Consider the following 23,917-nt stretch of genomic DNA (forward strand, 5'->3'; position numbering starts at 1 on the left):
CGCCCTCGTCGAGAGCTGGTTTCCTTCGTGACTTGCCTGAGAGTAGGGCCGTGTCAGTGGGTGAAACAGCTGCGGAGAGAGGAAAGGATGGTAGGGGTGGCGAAAGGGTTTGGGGAAAGGGGAGGGGGGAAAGCGCTCCAAAAGCGACTGCGCACGCGCGCCCTGGGCGCCGACCCTTGCGGGTTACCCAAGGTCCCCGCTCCAGGCCAAGAAGAGCGGCGCCGGCGCGGGGCAGTTGCACCACGCATGCGTGAGGGCGAGCCGCATTCCTGAACGTTAACCGGGAGCGGTAGCTGTCGCTTGGGAGGCAGGCAGTATGACCCAGTGGCAAGGGCACGACAGGTACTTCCGAATCTGGGATTGAAGGCCCTGAAGACTGGGGCACACGGAAAGAATCTAGAAGCTCTGAGCAGTTGAAAAGAGCACTGGACTGAGAGTCAAGGACTCTGGGCTTTGCTGTTAGCCGTTCGACAGTATTGAAGTCAGTGAATAGTGCTTTGTAAATTGCAAACATTGTAGCAAGTGTCACCTATTGTATGCGTTCGACCATGATCTCTTGTTTTGAAAAGTTATTTACCAAATTAAGCATAATAATAATGGGGAAACAAATCATGCTGAATCGGACCACAGCTCAGTTAAAATCTCCGTCTAACGTGAGTCTGATATGATTTTTAGCACAAAACAAGGAAACCTGGCAGTTAATACCACCAGAAGATGCAATTTATGGTAGGCTTTTTGAAATACTGAAAGTTGATTACAGATTTTCATTTGCCATTTTGAGACTCCCTAAGATTCTGGGGGATGTTAATTAGAAACAACTAAACTGATTTTCAGTATCCTTTACAACGCTATCATTCTATGATTCTCAGAGGGAAGGATCTCAGAGTTAATTCTGTTCTGGGTATTGAAGACTATAGGGGCAACTAGAAGGCCTTTCCCTAGGAACAGCTGTCCATGCTGAGGGGACAGGGCCAGGGAAGGGCCTAGATGAAGGCCCACCAGCAACAATAGCTAGCCATTCACCTGGCAGTGAACTATCGTAAGGCTCAAGTCTGCCTTAGCTGCTCACCTTCATGTTCCCAGCTCAGGTTTCTGCTCAGAATAATGGTACAAGGATGGGCATGGGGCTTCCCTGGTGGCGCAGTGGTGGGGAGTCCGCCTGCCGATGCAGGGGACACGGGTTCGTGCCCCTGTCCGGGGGGATCCCACATGCCGCGGAGCGGCTGGGCCCGTGGGCCGTGGCCGCTGGGCCTGCGCGTCCGGAGCCTGTGCTCCGCAACGGGAGAGACCACAGCAGTGAGAGGCCCGCGTACCGCAAAAAAAAAAAAAAAAAAAAAAAAAAAGAATGGGCATGTCAAATTTCCAACAACCACCTTCCTTTTATGAATATTGTGTTATCCAACCCTTTGTTTAAATTCACTGTCAAGACCCATCTAAAATGTGAAGACTTACTGACTCCTCGGCAGAAAGAGTTGCCCCCATTTGTGCCTCTAGGATATTTTGTTTGCACTTATAACATTGTATTTTAGTAGCTTATACGTATAATTCTCCTCTACTAGCCTATCAACTTCAGCTTTGTATTCCCAGCGAATTCACCACGTAACACAATTCCTGGCCTATGGTAAGTGCTTGTTAAACTTTTCTTGGCAAACAAATAAAGCAATTGATTTCATTTTTATCTTAATTATTTACTTAAACTCTGTCTTTCCAACTAAAATTTAAGCTCTATGCAAAAGAGAACTATATTCTCAGTGGGCATTCCATAATTTTTTTATGAAAGAATGGATGAATAAATGTAAAGAATTTGATGAATATTTATTGAACATTTATTACATATAGGCCTGGACTAGGCAAGGAAGAGATAAAGAAGTATATAAAACATTGCCTCTATTCAGAAAGTTTATGGAATAATTGAAGAATTAGAAAAATACATAGAAAGATAAGTAATATTACCAAGGTGCACATGCTTAATGAGTAAAGCAGAGAATCAGCATAGGAACTGAAGCAAGAGCAAGTGCTTAGGGCCAGCCATGCTGAGGGAGGGAAAGTTAGGCCTGAAGAGAAAAATATGACTTGGTCAGTCAAAGTGTAATTAAAGTCATGAGCCCAGAAAATAAGTAAAAAATGCTTACATCAAGTTCAGATGTCTATTTGATAGGGGTAAAAGAGTTCATTCAGTAAAAATTCATTTGGGGGCCATATTGTAAAGAGCCTTGATTTTACTTTGAAAAATAGCCTACAAGCAATTGGAAAGGATGAAGCCATTAAGTGGGGATAAATATATTGAAAGTGGTGTTTTGAAAATGACGTTTTCAGCAGATTAATCTTTGAGAAGAGCTGGGAGATTAGGAGCAAAAAGACTAATTAGGAAAAGATTATAGCAGTCCAAGCATAAGTGATGAGATTCTAGATTAGGGTGCAGACAAGGAAAGTAAAGGAGTATTCTGAAAAACAAAACAAACAAAAACACAAAAGAATCTACAGGATTAAGTTGCTCTCTGTCAAAGAATATTCATGATCCTTGAGGGCATGACCCATGTCTGTCTTGTTCACCACTGTCTTTCCCAGTACTTGACACAAAGGCCAATAAGTTGATTAAGTAAAAATGAGGGAACAGGGCTTCCCTGGTGGCGCAGTGGTTGAGAGTCCGCCTGCCGATGCAGGGGACACGGGTTTGTGCCCCGGTCCGGGAAGATCCCACATGCCACAGAGCAGCTGGGCCCGTGAGTCATGGCCGCTGAGCCTGCGCGTCCGGAGCCTGTGCCCCGCAACGGGAGAGGCCACAACAGTGAGAGGCCCGCGTACCACAAAATAAAAAAAAAAAAAAAAAAATGAGGGAACACGAGGATGAATGACTCCAATGATGGCTTCTCATATACCAGCATGACAGAATTAGAGATGGACAGTGGATGGTTTAATTTTGGATGTGTTAAGTGAGCGTGGGATGAAAATACATTCAAGTAAGCATATCTAGCCAGTGACTGAAAATTCAGGCTAAGGCACAGGAGAAAATTCAGCACATAACAAATAAAACTTCAGGTTCCTGAGCTCTGTCTCCAGAGATATTGAATCTGTGGTTCTGGGCTAGGACCTATGGATATGCACTCTTATCATCACCCAGGTGAACCTGATGCAGGTAACCTTTTGAGAAATACTGTGATTAGTATTGTAGGGAGTATAGGAGAAATAGGTAAAATAGCCTCTTCCTTCCAGTTATCTTATTCAGGGAACAGAAAGTGATATGACCCCAGCTGAGAAGTCTCCTAGGAAAAAATTATCAATGCTTATTTGTGTCTCTTTGGAACCTATCTTCAGTAAAATCTGAATTCACAAAAGGAAGCTGAGGGAATGTGATGCAATAGAATTTCCCTTTTATACCAGATAAATGTATAAAGACTATTCTGAAAGTACACAGTCCTTTCTAGTTTCTAATGGCAAGATCTTCTGGGAAAGCAGAAGAGAAAAGAGGAAGAATGGCAAAACATACACACACCCACACACACCCACACATACACACACACAGGAAATCAGCCAATTCAGGAGAAGTAGCTAACAGGAGAAGAGAAGAGAACATTAATGAAAAATAAAAGTAAAAGTGAAATAAAAACTAAGCCCTAATAATTCCAAAGTCTTCTACAAAAACACTTCTGAAGTAAAGTCTCATGTAGTTAAGGATGGAATGGAATTACCAAGAGGATTGAACTTCCCAGACCTATTTCTAAGGTGTCTTATCTAAATACAATAGGGAAATACGGCCAATGGTTTCCATCTTTAACTAACCCTGCCCTTTGGTAACCAATCTCCCAAAAAGATCCTCCCTAAAAAGCTTTATCTGCCTGACTCACCTGAAGGGTTTGCTTCCTGTTAGCCCTATATGCTGTCTAACCAAATCTGTGAATGAATGACAGCTTTCTATTAAGTTTTTTTTTAAATTTAATGTGGTTGCCCTGTTACAAGAACATAAGGGATGTGAAATAAACATGTTATTGAACAGCTAAATTAAGAAGAAAAAAATATTTTCTGTCCATGTGAATGGAAGGAAAGATATAGAAAAGTTTATGAAACGCAATAACAGTAATGCATCTAGCAGAAAATAATCTATAATCCACTGGTAAAATTAAAAGCTCCAATTTATACATTAAAACCAGAGGTAGATAGTTACCTGTGGAGAACTAATTTCTTATAATTTGAGGATAACTCTTTGCTGAAAATGTCTACCATGCTGTTTTCAATGCTGGAATTGCATCATTAGCTTTTATGCCCTTCTAGTCTTTCTGTATAAAATTACAAGCACTCTTTAGATAAGGTAAACTAACAGCATTAATACCTTAGTAAGTCATTCATCCTATTAAAAGAAGTTAATTTCCTTTTGCAACCCACTGCTAGCAATTTTAGTCAAAGTACTTATAAAATACGGCCTAAGCCAATCAGAAGTATTGTAACAATGAAGAATTATAGGTAGAGCTGTATGAATGTGAATGCAAATTACTGAATAGGATTAGTCAGCTGAAAAAAAAAAACAAAAAGCAAGATTGGGAAAAGCCAACATTGACTAGAAAAACATAAACTTGTTTATGTGTGGTGAATGTGTACAGATTTTATGAATATATGGGTAAGTTTAGATCCACTTAAAGATCATAAACCAAAATGAGGTCTAATGCATTCTTCAAAAACAGAACAATTGATGTCATCATGAAGTGGAGACCAGGTAATATTAAAGAGCCAAAGAAAAAACACCTCACACTGAAACTGAAGCATATAACATTGCAAGTTGTTTGCCCCTGGGATTTGACCATCCATGCATGTAGTGTCACGTACCTAAGAGATCTGAGAACGTATGTATAGCTAGAATCAAGAAAGGTTTAGGGCTTCCCTGGTGGCGCAGTGGTTGAGAGTCCGCCTGCCGATGCAGGGGACACGGGTTCGTGCCCCGGTCTGGGAAGATCCCACATGCCGCGGAGCGGCTGGGCCCGTGAGCCATGGCCGTTGAGCCTGCGCGTCCGGAGCCTGTGCTCCGCAACGGGAGAGACCACAACAGTGAGAGGCCCACGTACCGCAAAAAAAAAAAAAAAAAAAAAAAAAAAAAAAAAAAAAAAAAAAAAAAAGAAGAAGAAAGGTTTAAAACAGTACCTTATCGGGCTTTCCTGGTGGCGCAGTTGTTGGGAGTCCGCCTGCCGATGCAGGGGACATGGGTTCGTGCCCCGGTCCGGGAGGATCCCGCATGCCGTGGAGCGGCTGGGCCCGTGAGCCATGGCTGCTGAGCCTGCGCGTCCGGAGCCTGTGCTCCGCAACGGGAGAGGCCACAACAGTGAGAGGCCCGCGTACCGCAAAAAAACAAACAAACAAACAAACAGTACCTTATCCACTGTAATTTGTGTCGTCTCTTCCTAGATCATGAGTGATATTTCTTTCTGCCTAGTACCCTGAGTATACTAGGATGTATTTGCTGGCAAATCATCCTATGATATCTCCTCCAATACCCACTCCTATCACTCATTGAATTCTGTAAGAAACGGAATGCTAAAGTAGCACTGAATTATGTATTTGTGTAAACAGCCTAGAATGAAGGATGAAGAGTATTAGGATATAATGATTATAATTAGATTTATATCAGGTTGGAAGAGAAGTTAGTTTGGGAGTCTATTCTTAACCTTTGAAGGTGATGTCAAGTAAAACAAAATATTCCATCTGCCAATATGTTTCCTCTTTTTCCTGAGTTCCTATGGTAATTCTTATATTCTAAATATGAATACTCAGATATAGCAGGTATTTCTTTTCTCAACACTCATTGAGTCCTCCCACACAGAGCCCTGGGCATCTTCCATTAAACCAGTTCATCAACTGCCTTTGCACTTACCAATTTATTGTGAAATAGTAGAAACTGGTATTATCTCATCTTCGGTTTAGAAAAATTAGGTCAAAGCAGTAAAGCTGCTGGCCAAAATCCCAGCACTCCACCCTATGTTCCACAGCTGAGGCTTGCTAAATCTGGGTGATCTCTGATGATAGTTGAACTGATGCAAGAGCATGTAATGGTTTTGAGTCAGTTAAACCCGATTCATAAATTAAAATTGAGTATCATATACCATTCTTCATTCTTCCTTTGCTGTGTAATACTACATAACTCTCAAATGTTTGGTTGGTACCAAGATGTAACCAATGTTGATAATACCTCTGAAGAAATTACAAGCTGAATTCCATGCTGAAAATCTAACTGAGTACTGGTATCCACTGCGGGACCAATAGCAGTGTATGATTTTTCTATTGCTGCCAAAACAGATTACCACAAATTTAGGAGTTTATAGTAACAGAATTTAGGCTCACTGGTTTCCCTGCCTGCATCTCAGAAGACTGAAATCAAGGTGTCAGCAGGCCTACTTTACTTCCTGGAGACTCTAGGGAATATTCTGCCTCCAGGCTCATTCAGCTTGTTGGCAGAATTGAATTCTGTGTGGTCATAGGACTGATGTTGGTTTTTCTTTACTAAGAAAAGTCTCAGCTTCTAGAGGTCACCTGCATTCCTTTGCTCACAGCCCCCTTCCTCCATCACCAGCCCCAGTAGGTGGGTCAAGACCTTCTTACACCGTATCTCTCTGACTGAATCTTCTGCCTTCCTCCTCTACTTTTTAAGAGCCTGTGTGATCACATTGAACCAACCTAAATTAACCTCCCTATCTTTTTTTGGGGGGTAGGGGGGCATGCTGGGAGGCTTATGGGATCTCAGCTCCCCAACCAGATATGAAACTGGAGCCCTTGGCAGTGAAAGCATGGAGTCCTAACCACTGGACCGCCAGGGAATTCCCAACCTCCCTATCTTAAAGTCAACAAATTCCAGTTGCAAAATCTCTTTTACCTTGTACCATTAACAATTGACAGGTTCCAGGGATTAGGACGTGGACATCTTTCCTGGGGCTTTAATCTGTCTACCACATAATCCATAATCTACTGATAAAATTAAAAGTGCACATTAATGTAGTACGTTAATAGTAGGGGAAACTGTTGGCAGGGAGGAGAGATATGGAAGCTGTATGTACTCTCTGCTGAATATGTCTGTAAACCTAAAACTGCTCTAAATAATAAAGTCTAATAATTTTTTAAAACACATGGAAATAAAAATAAATAAATAAATTTCCAGAGGTTTGAGTATTAGATACGGGATAATTGAAGGGCAAAAATAGACAAAGAAATGTAAGAAGAAAACTTCCCAGACCAGAATAAAAACTTTACAGTAAGATCAAATGACCCAACAAGTGCCAAGCAAAAATATGAAAAAAATGTTTTTGCCAATGAGATTTCAGATCATCAGAGATAAAAAGGAAATACTAAATTATTTTCAATATAGAGGAAGATAACTATTACTTAAGAGTAATGAGAATCAGGGACTTCCCTGGAGGTCCAGTAGTTAAGACTCTGCACTTCCATTGCAGGGGGCACAGGTTCACTCCCAGGCAAGATCCCACATGCCACACGATGTGGCCAAAAATTTAAAAATACAGAATAAAAAAAAAGAATAATGAGAATCAGATTGACACTGCATGTTGTTACGGTCTGAATGCCTGTGTCTCCACCCACAGATTCATATGTTGAAATCCTAACCTCCAGTGTGACGGTATTAAAAGGTGGGGCCTTTGGGAAATGATCATGAGATCATGAGGGTGGAGCCCGCATGAATGGGATTAGTGCTAGGGGCTAATTAGAGTAGAGATAGGGGCTTCCCTGGTGGCTTAGTGGTTAAGAACCCACCTGCCAATGCAGGGGACATGGGTTTGAGCCCTGGTCCGGCAAGATCCCACATGACGCAGAGCAACTAAGCCTGGGCACCACAACTACTGAGCCTGCACTCTAGAGCCCGCGAGCCACAACCACTGAGCCAACGTGCCACAACTACTGAAACCCGCACGCCTAGAGCCCGTGCTCCACAACAAGAAGCCACCACAATGAGAAACCCGCACACCGCAACGAAGAGTAGCCCCCGCTCACTGCAACTAGAGAAAGCCCGCGCGCAGCAACGAAGACCCAACACATCCAAAAATAAAAACAAATAAATAAATTAAAACCAAAAAAAAAAGGAGAAGAGATAGAGGAGCTTGCTGCCTCTCTCTCTCCCTGCTCTCTGCCATGTGAAAATACAAGGAGAAGACAACCATCTACAAACCAGGAACTGGGCTCTTATCAAACACCAAATCTGCCAGCTCCTTGATCTTCGATTTCCAGTCTGCAGAAATGTGAAAAATAAATGTTTGTTGTTTAAACCATCCACTGCATGGAAATTTGTTATGGCAGCCCAAGCTAAGACAGATGTCTTATAAGCTACACGCTAATAGAAAATGATGCCTTCAAAGTTCTGAAAGAAATCTATGTTGAGCCTAAAGTTTTTAAACCAGTTAAATTATCAGTCAAGTGTGAGGGCAAAATAAAAATATTTTCATACATCAAAGTACATGAAATGCTTACCATGTATTGTAGATACTGATGGTGCCCAACCCAGATTCTGTTTACCTGGCACCCAGCTGCTGAGTGTTGGCTACTAATGGCTGACAGCTGCCTTCTTCTCTGGAGGATTGCCATTGAGGATACTGGAGCTGGGAGCAAGGGCTCTGGAAAATTGTTCTTCTATGTATTGGAATGTTAACCTTACTAACCTGCTCCTATCCCTCTACCACCCCTCCCACCCTGGCAGCCAATGGCCAATGATTGACACGAGGGTAAATGAAAATCCATCCTCCTTGGGACCAACTTTGCAGTGTAGTTGGTGCTCCCAGGCTCCCTGGAGGACTAGACTGAAAGTAGTCTCCAGTTGAGACCTCAATCTTGCCTAGTTTTCTTCCCCTACCCTATCCTGCTTCCTTCACTTCTGTTCTTTTGAGAGCAAACCCTCATTAAATCACTTTCATAAGAATTCCCATCTCAGACTCTGCTTCTAGGGAACACAATCTCATGCTCTACACATTCTGAAAAAAAAAAGATTGCTTAAGAATGAACTCCAATTTACACACCCAAGGAACTTCTTCTTCTGAACAGTATGGAGTAATGTGAACCAAATTTGTCCTCCCACATGAAACAACTAAAAAGGTGACACTAAATGAAACAATGCTTTTAGATATTAGATATCAGGTAGTACAGAACAGTGGTCCCTGAGAAAGGGGAAAAAAGTGAGGTGAGCCCTACAACTGCCCCAGCTTACTGCCTGAATAACAGCTCCAGGCCACACTACAGGGAGGGGGACCCAGGTCTCAGATAAGGAAAGAGAAGTGGGAGTCTGAGAAGTGGCTGAGAATCCACTGGCTAGCGTTTTCAGGGCAGAGTTGCAGAAAGGAAAGGGCTATACAAAGAGAGCTCCAACAACCTGAAGAGTTTCTTCCTCAAGTCTTCAGCTCAATACTGATTAGGGCAAGCACGTGAGGAAACTGCCTGAGGATAGTTAGGGAAAGAACCACCCAAAGAAGCAGTGGGACCACTCCCAAAGCTCACACAGAACGAGGAAGAGTCATTGAAATGTGAAAGTTTATTGCAGCAACTAGTGCAAATTACCCTAGCTAATAATTCACAAGAATTTCAATATGCTTTTCAAATTCTTAGCAAGCACTGAAAAAACAAGTAAGATATATAAATGTTAGACAGAGACAGTGCTAATATTATTCAATAAATCATGCTGGGGAAATTGTCTGTTTAGAAGGATTATAAATGAAGTCCTTACTTCACACCATGCAAAAAAAATAATATATATATATGTATATATATAATCAACATAAATTGAAGTTTAAATATAAAATAACTATCAAATAATAGCTAATATTTTGATATATCATTACTGAGCCTAACATAACCTTTTTCATAACCTTGTGATATCAGTGTACTGTGACATTTAGGTCATGGTGAATGGGGTTCAGGCTTTAGAGTAAGACTGCCTGTATTTGCATCATTCCCCACCTTCATCTCTCACCCTTTTAGAGTATTTAAACCTGAGATCACATCCTTTTTCCTTTTTATTTTTCTTACTGTGTAATTTCTTTTTAACATCTTTATTGGAGTATAATTGCTTTACAATGGTATGTTAGTTTCTGTTTTATAACAAAGTGAATCAGCTATACATATACATATATCCCCATATCTCCTCCCTCTTGCATCTCCTTCCCACCCTCCCTATCCCACCCCTCTAGGTGGTCACAGAGCACCAAGCTGATCTCCCTGTGCTATGTGACTGCTTCCCTCTAGGTATCTATCTTACATTTGGTAGTATATGTAAGTCCATGAAACTCTCTCACTTTGTCTCAGCCTACCCTTCCCCCTCCCTGTGTCCTCAAGTCCATTCTCTATGTCTGCATATTTATTCCTGTACTGCCCCTAGGTTCTTCATAACCATTTTTTTTCTTTAGATTCCATATATATATGTTAGCATACGGTATTTGTTTCTCTCTTTCTGACTTACTTCACTCTGTTTGACAGACTGTAGGTCCACCCACCTCACTACAAGTAACTCAATTTCGTTTATTTTTATGGCTGAGTAATATTCCATTGTATCTATTTGCCACATCTTCTTTATCCATTCATCTGTCGATGAACACTTAGGTTGCTTCCATGTCCTGGCTACTGTAAATAGAGCTGTAATGAACATTGTGGTACATGACTCTTTTGGAATTATGGTTTGCTCAGGGTATATGCCCAGTAGTGGGATTGCTGGGTCATATGGTAGTTCTACTTTTAGTTTTTTAAGGAACCTCCATACTGTTCTCTATAGTGGCTGTATCAATTTACATTCCCACCAACAGTTCAGGAGGGTTCCCTTTTCTCCACACCCTCTCCAGCATTTACTGTTTGTAGAGTTTTTGATGATGGCCATTCTGACTGGTGTGAGATGATATCTCATTGTAGCTTTGATTTGCATTTCTCTAATGATTAATGACATTTAGCATTCTTTCATTTGTTTGTTGGCAATCTGTATATCTTCTTTGGAGAAACGTCGATTTAGGTCTTCTGCCCATTTTTGGATTGGGTTGTTTGTTTTTTTGCTATTGAGCTGCATGAGCTGCTTGTAAATTTTGGAAATTAATCCTTTGTCAGTTGCTTCATTTGCAAATATTTTCTCCCATTCTGAGGGTTGTCTTTTGGTCTTGTTTATGGTTTCCTTTGCTGTGCAAAAGCTTTTAAGTTTCATTAGGTCCCATTTGTTTATTTTTATTTTTATTTCCACTTGTCTAGGAGGTGGGTCTAAAAGGATCTTGATGTAATGTTTATCACAGAGTGTTCTGCCTACATTTTCCTCTGAGAGTTTTATAGTGTCTGGCCTTACATTTAAGTCTTTAATCCATTTTGAGTTTATTTTTGTGTATGGTGTTAGCGAGTGTTCTAATTTCATTCTTTTACATGTAGCTGTCCAGTTTTCCCAGCACCACTTATTGAAGAGGCTGTCTTTTCTCCATTGTATATTCTTGCCTCCTTTGTCGTAAATTAGGTGACCATATGTGTGTAGGTTTATCTCTGGGCTTTCTATTCTGTTCCATTGATCTATCTTTCTGTTTTTGTGCCAGTACCATACTGTCTTGATTACTGTAGCTTTGTGGTCTAGTTTGAAGTCGGGGAGCCTGATTCCTCCAATTCCATTTTTCTTTCTCAAGATTGTTTTGGCTCTTCGGGGTCTTTTGTCTTTCCATACGAATTGTAAAAATTTTTGTTCTAATTCTGTGAAGAATGCCATTGGAAGTTTGATAGGGATTGCATTGAATCTGTAGATTGCGTTGGGTAGTATAGTCATTTTCACAATGTTGATTCTTCCGATCCAAGGACATGGTATATTTCTCCATCTGTTTATGTCATCTTTGATTTCTTTCATGAGTGTTTTATAGTTTTCTGAGTACAAGTCTTTTCACTCCTTAGGTAGGTTTATTCCTAGGTATTTTATTCTTTTTCTTGTAATGGTGAATGGTACTGTTAATTTCTCTCTCTGATCTTTCATTGTTGGTGTATAGGAATGCCAGAGATTTCTGTGCATTAACTTTGTATCCTGCTACTTTACCATATTCATTGATTAGCTTAAGTAGTTTTCTGGTAGTGTGTTTAGGATTCTCTATGTATAGTATCATGTCATGTGCAAACAATGACAGTTTTACTTCTTCTTTTCTGATTTGGATTCCTTTTATTTCTTTTTCTTCTTTGATTGCTGTGGCTAAAACTTCCAAAACTATGTTGAATAATAGTGGTGAGAGTGGGCAACCTTGTCTTTTTCCTGATCTTAGTGGAAATGGTTTCAGTTTTTCACCACTGAGAACAATGTTGGCTGTGGGTTTGTTATATATGGCCTTTATTATGTTGGGCTAAGTTCCCTCAATGCCTACTTTCTGGAGGGTTTTTATCATAAAGGGGTGTTGAATTTTGTCGAAAGTTTTCCTGCATCTATTGAGATGATCATATGCTTTTTATCCTTCAATTTGTTAATATACATCCTTTTTTCTTATCTCTTTCATTTACCAATCTGTACCTTTTCAATCTGAGTTATTTTATTTTTCCTTAATTCTGGAAAATTGATCATTGCATATTTCATCACATACTTCCTCCTTTTTCTTCTAAGATTTCGATTAATTGAAATTTCAGTTAAGTACTTTTATTTTTTTCCTCTTTACCTCTTACATATATATATGTATATAATTTTATACTTATATTCTCTCTGTTTATTTTTTACCTTCTAGTACAGCTTCTCTATCTTATCTCACTAATGTGTTTTATGGCTGCATCCATCTGCTATTATCCTATCAATTATTATACTTTTCCTACCAAATATTTTCACTTGGTTCTTTTTTTATAACTTTTGGTTCCTGAGACAGATATGATTAGTAAATAACATCCAATCATAAGTTAATTACTCATTTGTAGGAGGTTCAGTGGATTAGTCTTTCTCTATTCTTCAGTAATTATATACATTCATTCAGCAAGCATTTATCGGATGCTTAACATGTATCAACCAGTGTACTGAGTTCTGGAGATAGAGTACTTACACAAAGTTCCTTCCTCATGTGTTTTATGTGTTAGTAAAAAAATAAGTTAACATTTAAGTCAGTAGATAAGTTCTGTGAAACAAAGTTGACTGATGGAAATGCTATTTTGCTTAAGTTGGTCAAAACCATCTCTGAGACTAGTGTTTGAGCAGAGATCTGAAATAAAAGAGGAAGTGGGCCAAGGGAACAGCAGTGGATGATCATTCTAGGCAGGGATTATCAGAGCATGTGTAAAGGCCCTGAGCAGGGGAAATGCTTAGTATTTGAATCTCAAAAGTCAGTATTCTGGAGCAGCGTGTTAGGGGGAGAGAGAAAGTGAGAGAAAGAGAGAGAAGAAATGAGGTCAGAAAGGTAATATTAGAGGCTAAATTATATTCCTTCCTGCTCCAATTTGTATGTTGAAGCCCTAATCCCTCATCCCTCAAAATATGACATTTGGAGATCGGGTCTTTAAAGAGGTGATTAAGTTAAAATGAGGCCATTAGGGTGGGCCCTAATCCAATATGACTGGTGTCCTTATAAGAAGAGAAAATGCGGACACACAGAGATACCAGGGGCATGTACATTGGAAAGACCACATGAGGACACAACAAGAAGGCAGCCATCTACAAGCCAGAGGGAAGCCTCAAGAGAAACCAACCCTGCTGATGTCTTAATCACAGGCTTCTAGCCTCCAGAACTGTGAGACAATAAATGTCTGTCTTTTCAGCCACCCAGTCTGTGGTATTTTGTTATAGCAGCCCTAGTGAAATAATAGGTGGCCAGGAGCCATTTTTAATAGTAAACTGTTAAAATTTGAATAGAGATTTTATTCATAGAAACTGTGCAAAATTATATGTTCCATTTGTTTTAATGGTGTACTTGGTGGGACTTTCCAGAGAATGATATTGTATTAAGACTCACAGTTTATTTCCACTTTTTTCCCATGAGAAAATAATGCATAATCAATGATGTGGTGGGAATACCCTGATGGTCCAGTGCTTAGGACTCCACATTTTCACTGCCGAGGGCATGGGTTCAGTCCCTGGTCAGGGAACTAAGATCCCGCAAGCTGGTGACATGTGGGGATCTGTGCCCTTTCTCCTTTTTGGTCCATGAGACTGAGTCCATGGGAGAGAGAGCCAAAACTCAAAATTCCAGCAAACTTAACATATAATCCAGACTTAAATCAGTGAATCACATTCTTAGTGCCTCCCCTACCCTTCCCAGCAGAGTTATTGGTTCAGCAATGGACAAATTACTCAAGAAAGAGGAGCTTTTCCTGGGACATCTCGGAAGAAGAGCTTGTTCCTTTCTCTTTAGATCTGAAGCCAAAGAAGTCATAGCTGTTGCCACCATGTTGGTACCATCTTGCTACCATGTGGAACCCAAGAATGAGATCAACATAGATGAAAGCAAAATTAATAAATGGAGAGAAATGAAATTCTAACAAATCGTTTCAGCCCTGAATCGTGCCATACCTGATATCAGCACTAACCCGAAGTATTTAGTTACACAGGCAATAAATTGCTTACTGCTCTCATTGCACTTAACATTGTAATCGTCAGTATCTTTCAACTAAACTGTCAGATTCTTTTTTTTTTAAATTTCTGTATCTCTTTTGTTTCCTGAAAGCACATTCCCAGAAAGTATAAATGAATATAAATGTATTTACATCTTTATTATATTTTGCCAAGTTACCACTTTTTAATACTGTATTAATACTGTATTCTGAAGGGGAGAAGTCACCATAAAGTAGGCAACCTTAGACAATCAGAGAAAACATGATATAAAAGAGAGAACACTTCTCATGACAAGAGAGAATAACTGGATCCCCTCCTCAGTTCTACTACCCACTAGCTGTTTGAACATGGGAAGGCCATTTAAATTTTCTGGTTCTCTATTGATTCATATGTAAAATTATAGGAACTCTCTGTCTACAAAACTCCAGAAAAATATTTATAATTTATGGCATAAAAATAACAGTTTTACTTTGACCAGTCATCCATTCTGATTGCTTAGAGTGATGAAGAAACAAAAATTTTTTAAAATCAATTTCTCATCAATGGTTTTGGCAATGTGGTATCATAATTAGTGACTTCGGTAAAGTAAGTATACTAACAACGGTCATAGCATATTACAACTCAGAGAGTAAATTTGAAATAAAACACTGAGTGAAATAAATAATGCTTGGGACTTCCCTGATTGTGCAGTGGTTAAGAATCCGCCTGCCAGTGTAGGGGACACTGGTTCGATCCCTCGTCCAGGAAGATCCCACATGCTGTGGAGCAGCTAAGCCCGTGTGCCACAACTAATGAAGCTTGCGTGCCACACCTACTGCAGCCCACGTGCCTAGAGCCTGTGCTCTGCAACAAGAGAAGCCACCACAATGAGAAGCCTGCGCACCACAATGAAGAGTAGCCCCTGATTGCCGCAGCTAGAGAGAGCCAGCACACAACAATGAAGACCCAATGCAGCCCAAAAAAATAAATAATTAATTAATTAAAAAATAATGCTTGGGACAGCATTGGCTTTAATGAGACAAAAGCCCATTGATATTCCCCGTTTCTATCTCTCTCCAGATCCATGAAAAGTTTGAATTACTCTGACTCAGATGTTTATGATAGAGATCAGAATTTATAAACTTTCCTACACAAAATAAATGGTAATTTAAAACTTGGATCTCTTGGACATAGGATAAAATTTTGTATACATTATGTATTTAAAATTTAGACTGTCAGATTCTTGATTGCAATGACTATGTCTTCTCTGGTCTATTCCCAGCATCTGGCAAAGTGTGGTATATAGAGGACAAGGTTCATATATTTTTTACTAAATAGATATTGAATTAAGATGCTCCCATATTTTAAAGATACCTTAAAGACTTATCCAACGTCCTTTGTGATTTTGAGTTTTTACAACATCATGAAGATATTTTCTAGTCTAGCGTGAATGCATGACTCAGAGAACACACTAATATCCTCTTAGTATCGTGACTCCATATTTTTGGTGGGTTATATATTTGATACACTTCCAAACACCTCCATAGCAACTGAAGTTTCAAAAATACACTCAAAAGTCATATTTTCATCCTTGTCAGTTTATATACTATATATCATCTCAGATCAGAAGCCCCAGTTGCGATCTGTTTTGGAAGTCCTTGTTTGCCTTCCTCCTACTTGGGAAGGAATACAGTCTCCAGACTGATATTATTCATTTGTTCATTCTTTCATTCACGTGTTCAGTCAATGTATTATCAATCTACTGCTGCATAACAAATACCCACAAACTTAGAGGCTTAAAACAATACCACTAACAGTCACTTGAGTCCATGACTTTACAAACTGACAGTTTCTACTGAGCTCCACTGGGAAGTTCTTCAGGTCTCACTTGGACTCTCCCCTGTGTCGGCAGGATTGGCTGGAGGCTAGATGGTATATGATGACCTCAGCTGGAACAGCAGCAATCTGCTTTACTCTATGTGGTGTCTCATTATTTTATCCGGGGTATTAACTCAAGGTTAACCATAAAACATAAAACCCTATGTTTGGTATGTCACAGAGTAGGCAATACCAAGAGAAATCATTGATGAGACTGGAATAAAAATCAAATCTGGATTTAGTGAAGTTGAGAGTGTATTCGAAAGGATTATTGCAAGAGAGGGAAATGAACTATTGCAAATTGAGGAGGGAGGTTATTGCCACAGGGAGAATGCTTTGACCATAAGGTCTGTAAGCAACTGCAGAGTTAGGCAAAAAGAGAAGAGTAAACAAAGCTAGAAAGAACTAGGTGTGTGGAACAGGATGTGTGTGAATGCATGGCACATTCAGGTAGTAGACCAGAGAATATTTTATTTTACCTGAGGCCAGTTTATTCTCAGGAGGGGATGTATACTGGCTTAGGTTGAGGGTGAGCCAAAGTGTAGGGGCCTGGAGTAAGGAGACAGATTAACAGGAGGAAAAATAATGATTTTAATTATATACTTATGGGGCTTCAAAGAGGAAAAGTCAATTCTTGGTTAGTTGAGAAGAGAAAGTGTTTGGTAAATAAAGGTTGCCCTGCTGTGCAGATAAGTCTCTCAAGTGAAAAAATTATCTCTAGAAATAACCCTCTTCCTGGTGTAGGCTCCATTTCTAACATAGATTTCCTTTATAAATGTAGATTTCTCTTACAAAAGGGTATTTCTACTCTGTTTTCAGAGCTTCTCCTATATCTACAGTTTCTTAAAAATAATCAGTTCACATTAATCCTTATGCCAAAGAGGCATATTTTGGGATGACATATTCTGCTTCCCCTCAAAATGCTACCTTGTTTTTATTATAATAAACCTCAGAAAGTCCTATTGTTGTTGAACACAAGTTCAAGAGTCCAACACACAGTGAGGCCAAACAAATGTCAGAGTTTGGAGCGGAGAATGGTTTATTGTAAAGGCCAAGCAAAGAGAGCAGGTGGCTTATGCTCAAAAGACTTGAACTCCCCAATGGATCTCAGAGAAGAGGTTTTTTTTATTATAAATTTCTTTATTTTTTATTCCACTTTTTAAATTTTTGGCTGCATTGGGTCTTCATTGCTGCACACGGGCTTTCTCTAGTTGTGGCGAGCAGGGGCTACTCTTCGTTGCGGTGCACAGGCTTCTCATTGCAGTGGCTTCTCTTGTTGTGGGGGATGGGCTCTAGGTGCATGGGCTTCAGTAGTTGTGGCATGTGGGCTCAGTAGCTGTGGCTCACAAGCTTATTTGCTCCACGGCATGTGGGATCTTCCCGGACCAGGGCTAGAACCCATGTCCCCTGCATTGGCAGGCGGATTCTTAACCACTACACCACCAGGGAAATCCCCAGAGAAGAGTTTTTAAAGGCAAAATTTGGGGTGAGGGCTACCGGGTGTCTGACTTTCTTCTGATTGGCTGGTAACAGGGTAGTGTTCCAGAAATCTTGTGCTCAGCCTGCAGTTACCAACCTTCACCTGGGTGGAGGGCTTAGTTCCTATAGAGGAACTCAAAGATCTATTGTTACGTATATCCCTTGAGGAGGAACCAGGACTCTGCTTTATTTCTCCATTATTGTTTCTTGACTGCTTTTCTTTTGTTTCTGCATTCCCTCCATAATTAGTAATTGTTTGAATCTGACCTTTGGAACTCAGGGAAGCTCTAGGAGGCTGAAGCCTTTTTCCTATAAGCAAGAAAACAGGGGACATGGAAAGGCTTTTTTACCCAGGAGGGTCCCACAGGGGCCTGCTCGGTTTCACTATCTTTTAGGAATGGATAAGTATCATAGAGTCTGGGGAGAAAGTGATCACTCATTCTGGTAAGAGAAAGCCTCGCATGTCAGTGAGGACATGATTTCTTCATACTTTCCAATGGAAACAGGCAGGAAAGCCAACTTCCCACAATTTACACTAAGTTAACTGGAGAATTTTTGTTTGTTAAGAGGGAATAATTTATAAATGTGGACATCCTGATGGCAGTAGGCAGAAAGAGAGTGAACTGAGATATTCTATTAATATCAAAGAAATCTGTGTAGGTGTCTATGGTACTGCTGTGCCAATGACGTATTAAGGACTTAAAGGACTGCCTACTTAGGAAGTAGGGGCTATTGTGTGAGTTAAGAGAAATCCAGGGCCTTTGTCACAGCTTGCTGAGAAGACTGGGGCCCAATTGTCTTTGCCCCAGCTTAGGAGCAATTGTTCCATGCCAAGAGAGGCAAGCTGAGAGGGTCTCAGCCTGCTGCTTCCCCCGCAACTTCACTGAGCACTCAGTTTTTACAGCAGGGGTGTCACTCAGAGAGAAACTTGTCATTGTTCCCAACCCCAGCTTCAGAGCTTGGGCTCAGAAATTTTTCCTGGGGAGAGAAGTGGGCCATAAAACAGACAGCTCCTGATCTTTTCCCAAAGGAAATGACTTCATTTGTAGCAGAGTTTGGAGAGTTCAAGTCTACGGGCCTGAACAGTAGAGGCTGTGATAAGAGGAAGTTGGATAGAGACCCGTGCATTTAATAAGGATACAGACCAGACTGTAGGCTGGTTGGTTTAGGAGAAAGGACTGAGGAACAGGACAGCTGGGAGGACTCCTTTTGGAGTCAGAAAAAAATATAGAATACTACCTTCAGAAACTATTTCTTTAAAGGAGTTACAGTTTGATGGGATTAGTGTATAGAGCAATTTATGCCCCAGGACATTGATGAAAATAAATAAATAGATAAATAAAGCAACTAACGAGCGATTAGTGGAATTGGACATCTGGGTGTGGTCAGGGAAAGAGAGGAAGAGAACAAGTTCATCCCAGAGTGACTGTGGGCATATCCAAAACTGTCACGCCTTAAGGAGCAATATGAGAAGTTTAACACTGTGTATATGTGTGTTTATGTGTGTGTGTATGCACATGAGTTGGCAGGGAGACTAGACTTCACTAAAATAATCCAGCCAATCATGAAACAAATTGAGTGGGGAGGCACTTGCTAGACTAGTGTTGCTGCTAGCAATCTGGGCCAGCACAGTGGCTGAACTTAATGTCCCTTCCAAATGTGGAAAAGTTTGGATGAAAATAAATGACAAATGAGAGAAGGAGAAATCATAGCTGAGAGTAAAGGAGTGTATAAGTGGGTTATGCAATGAGAGAAATCCAACCTCAAGAGAGGCTCAGAGAAAGAGAATAATATTATTTCTTAGTATAATTATACCAGATGCCCAGATGGGCAAAGCTATGTTTGCCAAGACAACCCCTGCTTTTGATACTGACAAAGTCAGATGGCAGCCTGCAAACCTGAGTCTGGATGACGTTCTGGTCATAGGATATGTTTGATGAGCAGGATCAATGCTACTGACTAAATCAAGCCCTAATAATGTTCCAGTATCTTTGACTATTTTTCATGCTCCATCTATCAATACTATAAAAGGTATCATTTGGGAAGGGATTTCTGAGAACTGCTTCCTACTGGAATTTCAGACCCTGTGGTGGATGGCTCCCAGCAGACTGATTACCGTGTAGCTATAAACCTTGATGAGCAAATGCTTAGAAAGTTCCCTGGTTATAATAGACAGAATACAATGGCAGTCTGCCCAACATGCCACAGTGTGGTGTGCTATGCACAAACACAATCGTCCTGGTTTTTGTGGATGGAAAGCTATAAGCAGAATGGGGAAAAACAATGGGTTCCTACTGGGATTAAAGCAGTGGGCATCATGTGGTGGATCTGGGTCCCCTGGAGAACAGTCCCACTCAGACAGGAAGGCTGTGGGAGGACTTATGACATACTCAAACTAAATTACAGCTGGCTTTGACCAACCAACCCTATTATGGGGTGCCCAATATTTTTGGGTACAAAATATGTATCCTAACTGCACCCAGGCTGTTAATAGGCAATAGCAACAACGTGCATGGTGGACTAAACAACAATTGTCCACAAGTCAGAAAAGGGGAGATAGATGCCAGTCTAAGTATTCTGGGACAAGCAGAGTTTGCTTTTAATGAGGAGCAGCATTCAGAGAAAGAAGATTTATTCACTAGAATAGGCATATTAGAGGGAGTTCTCTTCCAGGCAGAAGGTAAAGGATAAGAGGCAGCTTGGAGAGAGAAAGAAGCACCAGCAAACTGCATCAGGCCGACTCCACAAGTAATGCTTGGTAATGCTAGAACCCAGGGTTGGGAAAGGGCCTGCACCCTGACGTGACAGGTCCTCTTGACTATTTGAATATGGATAGAGGCTGAAGTGGCCAGGAAAAAATGGTCCTCTATCCTAGTCCCTGGGCTTCAAGGGGGTACACCTGTGGGAATCTTAAGGCCTGCGAGCTCATGGAAGTTCTCTGTGGGCATGGCACTTGTAACTTACACCCATGTATAATGACTGTGCTTGCCCCCAGAATAAGTTGAAATAAAACATATCCTGCAGTATAGTTAGCAGGGATAGGAACTATTCTAAATATTGCTCATATCCTCCCTTTTGGAGGAAGATGGGCTCTGCTATATTTATACACAATGAAATGTGTCCTATAATACTGATATTCATGATCAAATGTATTGCGAGATTAAGTTAAAGCCTCCTCGGGATGTAATTACCTAAGGAGGAACTAGATCTAGCTAACCATAAGCTGATTTCTGTGCTAAATAGTTCTGCACAAGTTTATCATAAGGTATAAATAACAATAGATCAAGGGGAAAAATAATCAAACTAGTGCAAGAATATAAAATATGAAGATGTTTATAATGGCTTTATAGGATGAATTAGTTGAATTAGTTGTTTCTTTAAATTAGTTGAATTAGTTGTTTCCTTAAATCTGTCCCTACCCCACACTGGGCTTCTTCAAATGTTAGGCATATTTGTATTGGTTCTGTTAAAAATAAACAACAGGTCTAAAATGGAGTCACTTGTGTTAAGGCCCCACATCAGCAAACCAAGACTTAATACCTAACCTAATTGCAGTTACAACCTCCCGCAGAAGTGTAACCTTTAATGAGTCAACCTGGAATTACCTGGTTAGCGCTGAAGTATTCGGCCAACAGGCCCTTCCGTTCCTATTAGGAGAGTGGCCTTACCTAAAACAATGCGTTCTTCGCTAATAATTTCCTTTTTCCTGTTCCCTCTCTGCCTTAAAAAAACTGAAAACCTTTCCTTTTCTGCAGCTAGATGAAGCTCCTTCTGTTTCCTAGGTTGGATGGTGCCAATTTCATGAGTCATTTAATGAAGCCAACTGGATTTTCAAATTTCCTCATTTGAATTTTTGTTATTTAACAGTAAGTACTATTGCTAGAACTGTTCTATAATATAAATGTTACACCAAATGTAAGTGCTTTGATAGGTATGATCATTTTGCTGTAAGGGATCTGTGTTCAAAAACTAGGGGGTGGCCCGTGATATTGAGATATAATAAGAAATATATATTTTGGTGCTTGTCTGTGATTCCTGCCTCTCAGCTCTAAAAACTTGTATTTTCCAAAGTGATTAGAGCAGTAGGGGCATCTTTTGTTTTATTTGGTTTTTGTCTTTGGTTCCTGAAATGGTTTTAGAGTGATAAAGGTAAAATGGGTGCATTTTGTTATTCATAACAAACCCTTTCAAACACACCTGAGTTTATGTGAGTGAGGAAATTTTTGGAAAGCCTCTAGATAACCTAAGGATGGGGGCGGGTTGCCAGGGGAACCAACTAGGGTAATTAGAGGGTTGAAAAGCAGGATGGTGAACAAGAACACATCCATGTGTTAGGAGGGTGGCATACCACAAACTCCAAGGGGACAGCAGCTCCTGAACTTGGAACACTTTGGGACCTTGCCCTACGTGTTTCTCCATCTGGCTGTTCATTTGTATCCTTTAATATCCTTTGTAATAAATTGGTAATCTAGTAAGTAAACTGGTTTCCTGAGTTCGTGAGGTGCTCTAGCAAATTAATCAAACCTGAGGAGGTTGTGGAACCCTCTGATTTATAGCCAGTCAGCCCTTCAGAAGTACAGGTAATACGCTGAACTTGGTAAGTAGTATCTAAAGTGAGGTGGGGACGGAGGGGGGCAGTCTTGTGGGACTGTGTCCTTAACCTGTGGGATCTGATGTTCACTCCGGGTAGATACAAAACTGAATTAAATTGTAGGGCACCCAGCTGGCGTTGCACAATTGCTTGCTGTGGGGAAAACTCCCAAATACGGCGACTAAAAGTGAAATAGTACTGAAAGTACACAAGTATTCAGTGAGTAGTGAGTAAAGAAGACTTTTATATACATAAACAAAAAACAGGGCTTCCCTGGTGGCGCAGTGGTTGAGAGTCCGCCTGCCAATGCAGGGGATATGGGTTCGTGCCCCGGTCTGGGAAGATCCCACATGCCGCGGAGCGGCTGGGCCCATGAGCCATGGCCGCTGAGCCTGCGCGTCCGGAGCCTGTGCTCCGCAACGGGAGAGGCCGCATGAGTGAGAGGCCCGCGTACCGCAAAACAAACAAACAAACAACCAAACAAAAACACAATTCACAGTCTTCACTGGAGAGTCGCCTCGATTTCCTGCTTCAACAGTGCCTGGAGGGAGCCCGCCTTCTCACTGCCTCAAGGTCTTTCACGTCCGCTCCACGTCCGCTCCAGCACCGGATCCTCAGCTGCCTGCAGTGAGGACCATGGACCACGGCCCCCCTCGCAGGTGCGCCAGAGCTGCCATTTGGACTCGGAGGCCTCCATCAACCGCCAGATCAACCTGGAGCTCTACGCCACCTGTCGACGTCAGACTACTTTGACAGCGATGATATCGCTTTGAAGAACTTTGCCAAATACTCCTGAGGAGTCTCCTGAGGAGAGGGAACATGCTGAGAAACTGATGAAGCTGCAGAACCAGAGAGGTGGTGGAATCTTCCTTCAGGATATCAAGAAACCAGACTGTGAAGACTGGGAGAATGGGCTGAATGCAATGGAATGTGCGCTACACTTGGAAAAAAAATGTAAATCAGTCACTACTGGAACTGCACAAAATGGCCACTGACAAAAATGACCCCCATTTGTGTGACTTTATTGAGACCCATTACCTGAGTGAGTAGGTGGAAACCATTAAAGAATTGAGTAACCATGTGACCAACTTGCGAAAGATGGGGGCCCTCCCGACTCTGGCATGGCAGAGTTATCTCTTTGACAAGCACACCCTGGGAAACAGTGACAATGAGAGCTAAGCTTTAGGCTGGCTTCCTGAAGCCATGGGTGACTTCCCTGGTCACCAAGGCAGTGCATGCATGTTTGAGTTTCCTTTACCTTTACTATAAGTTGTACCAAAACATCTACCTAAGTTTTTTCGTTAGTACCATTCCTTCAGATAGAGTAATTTGGTACCCACCCCCCGCTTAAAAAGAAAAGAAAAGAAAAAAAAAAAAGCAAATAACAAAAATAGCCCTGGAAAGGGGCTGGGAGGACCAGTCTTGCAGTATTGAAGTTGCTGCAATATATTATGAAAAATGTCTATTTTTCAACAAAAAAGTTTGTGGTGTGCAAAAAA

At 40.9% G+C, this 23,917-nt stretch overlaps 1 pseudogene across 1 annotated transcript; it reads left to right on the forward strand.

Annotated features, from left to right (window-relative positions):
- The first annotated feature begins 596 nt into the window (after positions 1–596).
- Positions 597–23,468, forward strand: LOC308629497 (ferritin heavy chain-like; annotated as a pseudogene). The gene is made up of 3 exons: positions 597–653; positions 1,560–1,621; positions 22,957–23,468. The product of its transcript is annotated as a ferritin heavy chain-like (transcript).
- The last annotated feature ends 449 nt before the right edge of the window (positions 23,469–23,917 follow it).

The sequence above is a fragment of the Mesoplodon bidens genome (assembly GCF_964165515.1).
Source record: "Mesoplodon bidens genome assembly, chromosome: 2".
Taxonomy (NCBI): domain Eukaryota; kingdom Metazoa; phylum Chordata; class Mammalia; order Artiodactyla; family Ziphiidae; genus Mesoplodon; species Mesoplodon bidens.